Raw genomic sequence first — 11,440 nt, forward strand, 5'->3', positions numbered from 1 at the left:
CTTTGAATCACTGGGAAAAATCTATTCACAAACTAGAAGTCTTCTTCTATGTACTGATTGATTCGTCTCAAAAACTCAATTCTTTGTTTCTTACTGAACGCTTATTTTTGGTTTTCTGTTTCACAAGTTTTTCTCTCTTTATTTACCTTTTTTCCCGTTGTTTCTAAAACACTCCCATTATGATTCTTTTAAAAGAGAGGTTGAACAGTTACAAATAACTATTCTGCATTATCCTTTAAAAGGATTTATCTAATTAATTATTAATTAATTAATTTGGTTAAGGCATGAAATAGATTAGGTCGGGTCGGGTCGGTCCACATGGGCGACCCACTACCCAAAACTTACATCTCCCACTTCGCACATGGTGGACAAGACCCAAGTCAACATTATATCAATAAGACACACAATTCATACGACAAATAGTTTGTGCGACCTGTGAGCATTAAGAGCTTACCTTTAAGGTTTTACAAGCCCTTACATAAGAATTCAATCACATACAGAAAGAATTCACTGTTATTTTAAGGACACTATTACTCACAATAACCCAGCCTTCATTCACTACTTTAGTAGTTACTTATTTGATCCCTCATCCTCTCAAGGATATTAACTCGAGTTCATATTTAACTTTACACACACAATTATAATCGAGTGTAATAGTCGGCTTATGTATACAAGTTGAATTGTTCATTTATTCATCTTCCCTTTATACTAAAATCTATCTGTTCCATATCAACTGCTTTCCTAGACATGTACTGTATTGCCGAATCGCTCATGGCTATTAGTAACATGCTAAAGTAGTAACACCGATTTGAAACTGCAAGAAACAACAAAAGGTCAAAGGGTATTTCATTGAAAAAGTCATTTTAACTTTTCTGGGTCTCACATAATGAAGAAGCGGGGAATATTCTTTCATTGACCCATTGATCTCTTGACACACATGGTATGAAACACGTGCTACGATGTTTACACCTTAGATTGGTGTATGTGTCTCATTCTTTCGATTATTCAACATTGTACAGACCTTGGTCTAAACATCTCCAGAGGTTCGACTTCATCTATTTCACCCTTGGGAAAATGATTTTCCAACAATCTAACTCTTGTGATACAATTTTAGTAATACTTCCATCCTTCAGTTAATCGATGAACGCATACCCTTTGGAGCGTTCAAAGTATCTTTTAAAGATACATTTCTTTCCTTTTGGACTTAGTTTACCAAACTCACCAAAAATGATCTTTAAGATATGTTGCACAACCCCACGGTCGTAGATCATTCAGGTTTGTTTTATGACCAGTCCAAAGTTCATAAGGAGTGGAAGACACTGATTTAGAAGGCACTTTGTTCAATATATAAGCCGTAGTCAATAATGCATCTCTCCAGAAAGAGAGACAAATTTGTCTGCGTCATCATTGATCTTGTCATGTCTAACAATGTCCTATTCCTTCTTTCAGCTACACCATTTTGTTGAGGTGTATAAATAGTAGTTAACTGTCAAATAATATCCTTTTCAGTACTTAATCCTTCAAATTGTTTTGACAAATCATCACGTCCTCGATCGGTTCTTAAAGCTTTTATGCTTTTATCTAATTGATTTCAACTTCATTCATATATATATTACAGCACTCAAGTGCTTCAGATTTATGAGAAATCAAATAGACATAATCAAAGCGCGTGAAAACATCAATAAATGTAATGAAGTATGCAGCACTAGACCTTGCCTTTACTTTCATTGGACCACAAATTTCAGAATGAATTAATTGAAGTGGGAATTCAGCTCCCTTAGCCTTCCCAAATGGTTTACGCGTAATCTTAACAGCAAGACAATTTTTACAAGTTGACATTTCAACTTTGGTGAAAGAACATAAATCTCTTTCTTTTGCGAACCTATTAATTCGATCTTGCCTTATGTGACCTAATCTAGCATGCCATGTAATAATATCAACATCATTGCTACTTGAATAACAAGCCATTACACAATAGTCAAAATAATAGTCATAAGTTGAATGATTACAATCTAATACGATAAAACGGTCATAACGAAGTCCAAAACCAAATAAAACATTATCTAGAGTTATTTTAACACCATTACGACTAAAAAACAAATCAAAACCAACGTTTAAAAGAACAGACACAGACACTAAGTTTCGTTGAATCTCTAGAGTATATAGGAAGTCATGCAACATCAAGGAATGGCCACCACGCAAGTCCACTTTGCAAGTGCCTATACCTTTGACTTCAAGCCTAGCATTATTTCCTACCTAGAACCACCTTGATTTAGTTAAAACTCGACGAAATTCCACAAACGCCTCTCTATCTCGACTCACGTGGTCGGTGGATCCTTAGTCTACAATCCATATAGGATAAGATCCAGCTTGTAAAGAAGTGCTCAAAACCATATGTTGCACTTTGAGATGCGTTTTGAAATGCTCCATTTTCGGCTTATTACATTCATGAGTGAAATGCCCCAACATTCGACAATTGTAGCACTTTATTTTGCTATTGTCTCTCTTCTTGAAAAATCAATTTTCCTTTCTTGGAATTTGGATTTTTCTTTTTATTAGAAGGTCTTTCTTCAGCCTTTTTATTTTTCCCATTCCTTTTCCAATTTTTCTTACGCTTGAAGCGTGAAGATTTTGTACCACTTGTTTCTGCCACAAAGGCATTTAGAAGCAGCTTTTAACAGCACCAAGGTGCTTATCTTCAAGTTCAACATGGTTTGCAATCATCACAAAAGTTTTGATGCCATGATTATGGGTCGATTTAACCTTCAAGTTTTCCCTATTATTGGGAACAGATCGAATTACTGCATGAACTTGTTGTTAATCTAAAAAAAAACATGACCAACACTCTTGAGTTGAGTTACCATGTTTGACATCACCCTAAGGTGTTGTGTAGTATTACCTTCTTTTGATTGATTTAATACATGGTTTATACCTCCCAGAGCATTTTTGCTCTTCCAGCATATATCGTATATTACGACTCCAGATGTCGTAATTATTACCATTAAGTTTTTCACCTTTGTTTAAGTTAGTAATGATACTTTTGATACCATGTCTTTTATTGACATATCTTTAGGCAAGAATTTTAACAATTATGCATGTGACATACACATTCAAGCAAATCAATTCTCATTATGATGTCATATTTGAATGTAAAATCGAAAAGACACGTAAGTATCCATCATCATCTATGAATCAAATATTTAACCAAAATTTGAACTTAACTTCTTAATGTGTACACTTAATTATTTTAGACTATAACCACACAGATTAGTATGTCTAATAATTAAACACCATATTATATTGCGCAATAGAATAATCATTCACTTATTCAATAAAATAAAACTTAAATATTAATATCAAAGCACAATAAAAGATGTTCATTTCATACTTTAATAATAAAAAATAAAAAAAAAAAACTAATCTGATAAAAAATGGAGTATGATATACCTTGTAATTCGCAGCGAAAGTCGTTGATCTGCTTCTTTGATAGGATTGATCTTAAGTCCGTCTTTGAATCACTGGGAAACAAAGATCTATTCACAAACTAGAAGTCTTCTTCTGTGTACTGATTGATTCGTCTCAGAAACTCAATTCTTTGTTTCTTACTGATCGCTTATTTTTGGTTTTCTGTTTCACACGTTTTACTCTCTTTACTTACACCTTTTTCAGTTCTTATTAAAACACTCCCATTAGGAGTCTTTTAAAAAAGAGGTTGAACAATTACTTTGTAACTGTTATGCCTTATCCTTTAAAAGGATTTATCCAATTAATTATTAATTAATTAATTTGGTTAAGGCATGAAATAGATTAGGTTGGGTCGGGTTGGTCCACATGGGCGACCCACGACCCAAAACTTACATCTCCCACTTCGCACATGGTGGACAAGACCCAAGTCAACATCATATCAATAAGACACACAATTCATACGACAAATAGTTCGTGCGACCTGTGAGCATTAAGAGGTTACCTTTAAGGTTTTACAAGCCCTACATAAGAATTCAATCACATGCGGAATGAATTCACTATTATTTTAAGGACACTACTACTCACAATACCCCAGACTTCATTCACTACTTTAGTAGTTACTTATTTGATCCCTCATCCTCTCAAGGATATTAAATTGAGTTCATATTTAACTTTATATACACAATTACACTGGAGTGTAATAGCCGGCTTATGTATACAAGTTGAATTGTTCATTTATTCATCTTCCCTTTTTACTCCAATCTATCTGTTCCATATCAACTGCTTTCCTAGACATGTACTACATAGCCGAATTGCTCATGGCTATTAGTAACTTGGTAAAGTAGCAACACCGATTTGAAACTTCAAGAAACAGCAAAAGGTCAAAGGGTATTTCATTGAAAGTCATTTTAACTTTTCTGGGTCTCACACAATGAAGAAGCAGGGAATATTCTTTCATTGACCTATTGATCGCTTGACACACGTGGTATGAAACACGTGCTACGATGTTTACACCTTAGATTGGTGTATGTGTCTCATTCTTTCGATTATTCAACATCGTACAGACCTTGGTCTAAACATCTCCAGATGTTTAACCCTAGTTTCTCTCTTCAGTGATCCTTAAGCTCATTTTCGTGGAGAAACTTTTGTCTGGATCACAAAATTAGTCATAAAATGGTGGTGAAACTTATCTCTTCACGTTCCCTGACGTAAGAGGCAATTGCTCGTGTGAGAGAGTCAATCTCGCGACTTGTTCGACACTCTTTATTACTTTATAAAATATCACATGCATACTACAGTTGAACATAAATTCAATAGTTTTATATATAAGAGATATTATAACAATCAAGTCATTTTGCAACACTAAAATATCATAAAATCCTATGCAAACCTAGAGCCTTAACATGTTTTTCAAACAAGTCTCTAGAGATGGCCTTCTTAAAAGGATCAACTATCATTTCACGTGTAGGAATGTATTGTAAAGTTATTTTTCCATTTGCTACTACGTCTCTCATAAAGTTATACTTTATGTCAATGTGTTTGGTGTTGCTATGATACTTAGGATCCTTCGTGTACGCGATAGCTGCATGACTATCACAATTTATAATCATGGGACCTTTAGAATTCTTTGCAATATTCAAATGCTCAAAGAATCTCTTTAACCAAACTGATTCTTGTACTGCAGACGCACAAGCCACAAATTCAGATTCCATGGTTGAAAGAGCTGTGCAAGTTTACTTCTTACATTTCCATGAAATAGCACCACCATTTAGTAAGAAAGCATAACCATATGTTGATTTTCTATCATCCCGATCACCAACCCAATCTGCATCTGTATAACCTCTTATGAATAAATCAGATCCACTATAACACAGTGTATGATCTGCAGTTCCCTTCAGGTATCAAAATATTCTTTTTACTGCTTTCCGATGATCTCTTCCAGGATTGGATTGATACCTGCTAACTAGACTCATGGCATAACAAATGTCTGGGCGAGTACACATCATAACATACATCAAACTCCCGACAACACTAGAATAAGTAACTCGAGACATGTCTTCCTTTTTTTTTCCAGTCTATGGACACATTTCAAGGTTTAAAGTTTCACCCCTTGCTACAGAAGTATCCATGGATTTGCAACTATTCATTCGAAAACGTTCCAATATTTTCTTTATATAAGTTTTTTGAGATAAACTCAAAAATTTCTTGGAACGATCTCTTTGGATCTTAACACCCAATATATAGTCAGCTTCACCCATATCTTTCATATCAAACGATTTTGAAAGCCATGACTTGGAATTTTTCACATAGATGCAATGGTCTTCATCAATTATGGTGAAATCAAATGACATCACCTCCTTATGAAATCTTAGATACCACTGTCTTAAAGATTGCTTTAGGCCATAGATTGATCTTCTCAATTTACATACTTTCTTTTCTTGACCTTTAACAATGAAACCTACTGATTGTTCCATGTAGATTTCCTCGATTAATTCTCCATAGAGAAAAACAGTCTTCACATCCATTTGGTGTAATTCTAGATCTAAACGTGCAACAATAGCTAAAAGTAATCGTATGGAAGTAAACTTCACAACTGGTGAAAAAGTTTCCTCATAGTTTGTTCCAACTTCTTGAGTAAAACATTTTGCCACCAATCGTGCTTTGTGTCTTCCTATTGACCCATCTGATTTACGTTTAACTTTAAGAATCCATTTATTCCCAATAGCTTTACGTTCCTTAGGAAGGTCAACTAGATCCCAGACTTTATTGGTTTTCATGGACTCTAATTCTTCTTTCATCGCTTTTAACCATTCATCCCTTTCAGGTTTCTATAAGGCATCAGTTATATAATTAGGTTCATCCAATTCTGTGGGAGATACCAGGAAAACATAATCCTCAATCTCATAAGATCGTTTAGGTACACCTTTTCTCGTACTCTTACGTATATGAAGTTCAGATTCCTCTCTAGGATTTTGAGATTCATAACTCCCACTCGGATCAAGAATTATTTCTTGATCTATTGAATTATCAAGTATGTTTGACAACATTACATGATCTTCTGAATTCAACATTTCGTACAGAGGCTCAACTTCACCTATTTCACCCTTTTTGGGAAAATCATTTTCCAAAAATCTAACATCTCGTGATACAATTTCAGTAATACTTCCATCCTCCAGTTCATCGATGAACACATATCCTTTGGAGCATTCAGAGTACCTTATAAAGATATGGTAGTTCTTTGGAAGATTTCATAGATCTCTTAAGATCAATGAAGCTCTTGATACCACTGTTGGTGTTTAAATTTCAAATTATGCAGATTATGTATTTCTTGTTGGCTATATAAAGCCCCTCAATGCTTAAGAAAATCATTGAAATCAACTAAAAGCCATTTCAATCCATTGAGAGAAATTTTCAATCTTTTTGTGCTGTCCCATTTTTTTAAAAACACCAACAGTGGTATCAAGAGCTTCATTGATCTTAAGAGATCTGTGAAATCTTCCAAAGAACTACCATACATTTTTAATCCGTAAGGGCTACCTTTTTTAACCCATCAGGGCTATCTATTTTAACCCATCAAGGCTACCTTTTCAACACGTGCTTTTTTCAACGCACATGCTTTTCTAAATCATTTTTTAACCAAAATATTGGCAAGCAGTTGTCTCTCTTTGAATGCCCCACAAAATTTCACGGACAAAAACTATAAAATTTGGTCTGTGAGAATAAAATCATATTTTGAAACCTATGTGATATGTGAGGTTGTGATAGAAGAAAAACCCTTACAACCTCTCTTTGCAAATCATACAAAAGTTCAGATTAAAGCACTTTCTAAAAAACTTCTACACAAGACAATGCCATCACATGTGTTTTTGAAGAACAAAATCAAAAGAAGAAAAAGAAAAAAGAAGAAATTTTGCAAGTTCAAAAACAATGAAAAAAATCTAGCATCAACTATCAAAGCAAAAATTGAGGAGGAGCATTTTTTTCAATTGCAGTAACTAAAGCAAAGGAGGAGTGTTGAAGTTTGCTTTTAGTTACTGTAGTAACTTTTAGCAAAATAAGTTATTTAGTTTGAATAAATTTGAAATTTGAATTTTAGTTAGATTGTTTTAGTTCTTGAGATATTTTAGGATTTTTAAATTTTAAATTATGCAGATTATGTGTTTTATGTTGGCTATTTAAAGTCTCTTAATGCTTAATAAAATTATTGAAAGCTATTGAAAGTCATTTCAATCCATTGAAAAACATTTTAAATCTTTTTATGTTGCCCCACTTTTAAAAAAACACCAACAGGTTGCTTAGTGAAGTCTAAGTTATTCTGTGTCAGGTAGCTTAGTGGGCAATAGCGATATTGCTTAGTTTTGGCTCTATTTGTAGTGGGAATACCACATTTAGGGGGAGGGATTTAAAAGTAAGTTCCTAGGTTGCAAGCTGTTGTAATCTGAATCGTTGCTCTATTTGGAAGTAATGGAGTTTGATTTGAAAAGCCTGTGAGGACAGGTCGTGGTTTTCATTGCCCTTAGAGCTAGGGGTTTTCCACGTTAAGTGATCGTGTTGCTTCTGTTGTGTGCATTACTTACTGTTGTAGTTTGCATTTAGTGTTCCTACCGTATCAAGGGACCTGGTCCATTGACATTCAGAGAACGCCTATATTTTAACAATATTTACTGAAGTTTTATAAGGAATGCAAATGGGCAAATATTAATTTTTAAATTGAATTCTAAATTGGGTTCTGAAGTGCATAATAATGACATGTAGTTAAAGTAAATCAACATACACCGTTATCATAGTGATTAAATTTACTATTTATTCTTAAATTTTTTTTCCTTTTTTTAATTTGTTATTAGATTATTAGCTTTACTTCTTACTTCATAAAATATTACAGAAATAGTTTTAGATTGAAGGGTAAAATGGTCGTTCATTTAACTTATCAATTTAAGCTTATTTAATAATTAATTAATTAGATATTTTATACTACTTTAATTTGGTGTAAAGGTAAAATGGTAATCGATCCAACTTTGCAATTTGAGGCTTTCCATTTTTAACAGTAATCTATATTTATTTTCAATTAGTTTTATTATATATTTGTTAAAATGTATATTTTCATTTCTTGTATAAAATTATTGTAAGAGTACTACTTAAGTGAAGTAAAAAGTTTATATATATATATATATATATATATATATATATATATATAAAATATTATAATTAATGCGTATTTATATTTTTATTCATAAAATTATAACAATAGTGTCAAATGGAATGCGATAGTATTTATTATAATTAGTGTGTATTTACATTTTTGTCCATAAACATTATGACTTTATAACAATAGTGCTAAAATATTGCTATCAAATGAATATATATGTGTGTGTGTGTGTGTGGAACCTGGTTGAACAAGAAAAATAGCACGATGCAAGAAAATCCTACAAAAGAAGAACAACAGAATTGGAAAAAATGAGGTAAAGGGTCGTATCAATATAATTTTCTTATCTTCGTAGTTATATGAACTAGACCCCATTTGTAAGATTGCACTGATATGTTGTATTTATCTGCATAAATTTGTATGTGTATAAGCTTGTTAAACTACTAGTATCTGGACACGTGCTTTGCACGTGCATTCCATGTTAATTTGTTCAAACTTTTTCATTGAGATGGAGAGAGTATATAATAGTTAAATATATTGGTTTTAAAACATGCAAGTTATTCTTACTAAAATAAAGAAATTAAAACACATATCAATTCTCTCTTTACATATAAAGTAGAAACAACGGCTAAAAGTATAACAAAATTATTTGAATGCTAAAAAAGGGATAATTGTACAAAATAGCAAACTATTAATTCAAATTAAATGCTATAAATATACTTTGATTTAATTGTATCCTATAGCAAACTATTGCTATTTTCGCCACTCTCCCTGGTGGAATCTCACTCGCCACTCTCGTTTGGTGGTAGTCTCGCTCACCTCTCTCGCTTTTATACAAACACAAATGTATAAAATGCGTTTGTGATTGTATAAAGTGAGAGAAAATTGTAAATATACATATATTTTCGTTCCCCTCTCTCCCCTCTCCTAGATCTCGCTCGCCACTCTCTCAAATCTCGCTCGCCACCCTCACCTCTATCGCTTATACAAACAGAAACGAAATATATAATTTGCACTTTTGTTTGTATAAAGCAAAAGAAAATTGTATATACACATGCAAATACATATATCTCCATCCTATACACTTATAATTATACAATACAAATATTTCTCTGCCCAGTTTTCTTTTGCCTTTCTCGCTTTCTCATTTTATACATACACAGATTATACAATTGATCTTGTGTATACAACTGTTTTCTTTTGTATATGTATAGTGAATTATACAACTGCTTTCTTTGTATATGTGATATACCGTGAGTTTACGGTATTTCTAATATATTTCACTTACAAGTTGTGTGTGTCTAGGGCCTTTTTATATTGGTTTTTATGTATTTTATCATGTTTTGCAGGAAAAGTGTTCAGGCGTGGAAGTTTAGAGACAGCTGAAGGAAATGCAGAAAAAGGCATCCACGGAGGTCATCTACGGACCGTAGGTCCATTCACGGTCCGTAGGTGATGACCGTAGATCAGCAGGAATGTGTTGAGGACAAATCAGGGAAATCTGACAAAGAGTGGAACCACGATGCCCATTGACTGTCCGTAGATTGATCTACGGACCGTACTGTTGATCCGTAGAGTGAGACTGCGAGGGTTCCAGTACCTGATTTTTGAAGATGCTAAGTATGGAGCTACGGAAGGGATTAACGGACCGTGGGTCGATCTACGGTCCGTGCTGCTGGTCCGTCGTTTGCTTCAGAGAAGCTGATTGTTGGATGCTGAAATATTTTCTAAGTGACGGAAGGGACTTACGGACCGTAGATCAATCGACGGTCCGTAAGTCAGTCTCGTGGATCGAAGACGCGTACCTGAACAAAACTTTCCTTAATTTGTTTCCTTTTTTATTTAGGATTTGTTTTCTATAAATAGGACATGGAAACTTCGTTTTTGGAGGTTAGACACTATTATTCTATTTTTGCTTTGTAACTTTGGAGATTAATTTGCAACCCTAGCAATTATTGATTTCCCAAGTTCGTTTTGAAGATTTTGGCTTTGCAATTCAAGTTAATTTTTTGGGTTTACTATTCTCTTGACGTAAGTTCATGATTTCTCCATCTACGATTATGAATTGTGTTCTTGCTAATATGAGTAACTAAATCCACAACTAGGGTTGTGGGAACCATGATCGATTAACAAAGTATGAATAGTAAATAAGCAATTCTTGACTAGTATTTTGCATGCATTGATAATTCTTTCGTTTAGAAGTCTTTTTAACGGTGGCCAACATTAGAACTCGCCTTGTTACTACTTGCCGGACCAAGGAGGTAATTAACAAGAAAAGAATTATTAACATAGATTTAGTGTGATACTATCTAATAGGCTAGTGTCGATTGGTGCAAAGTAATAACTAAGCCAAACATCGATTATGATGTCTAATATGAGGTAAATGTAAGGGTTAGTAAATTATACACACGTAGCCAGACCAAGGTGCGGGATGAAATTCTCTAGATGCCGGACCAAGGATTTAGAGATACCGAACTTATCACTTTGCATGTAATACACTAGAAAATGATTGCTATAACTAGGATTACTGCGTTATGAGATTATGGGAAACACGCGTACCCTAGTTATTTCTCTTATCTTGATAACAACCAAAGTTGAATTTAATTATTGATTACAATATTAAGTCTTAATATTTGTTTTACACAAGCACAACCCCCCTTTTTATTACCTGTTTCTGGAAATAATTTGACTAATCGAATATAATTGTTGGTTAAAAGTAAAGTCTAAACCATTTTCCTCGTGGGATCGATCCCAACCTACAAGTTGGGTTCTTTACTTGATAACCTACAAGTTGGGACAGATTCACTGCTTTCGTAAGAAGTGTCCCAAATC

Source organism: Solanum verrucosum, unplaced genomic scaffold (genome assembly GCF_900185275.1).
Source record: "Solanum verrucosum unplaced genomic scaffold, falcon-dt-bn FXZP01000101.1, whole genome shotgun sequence".
Classification (NCBI taxonomy): domain Eukaryota; kingdom Viridiplantae; phylum Streptophyta; class Magnoliopsida; order Solanales; family Solanaceae; genus Solanum; species Solanum verrucosum.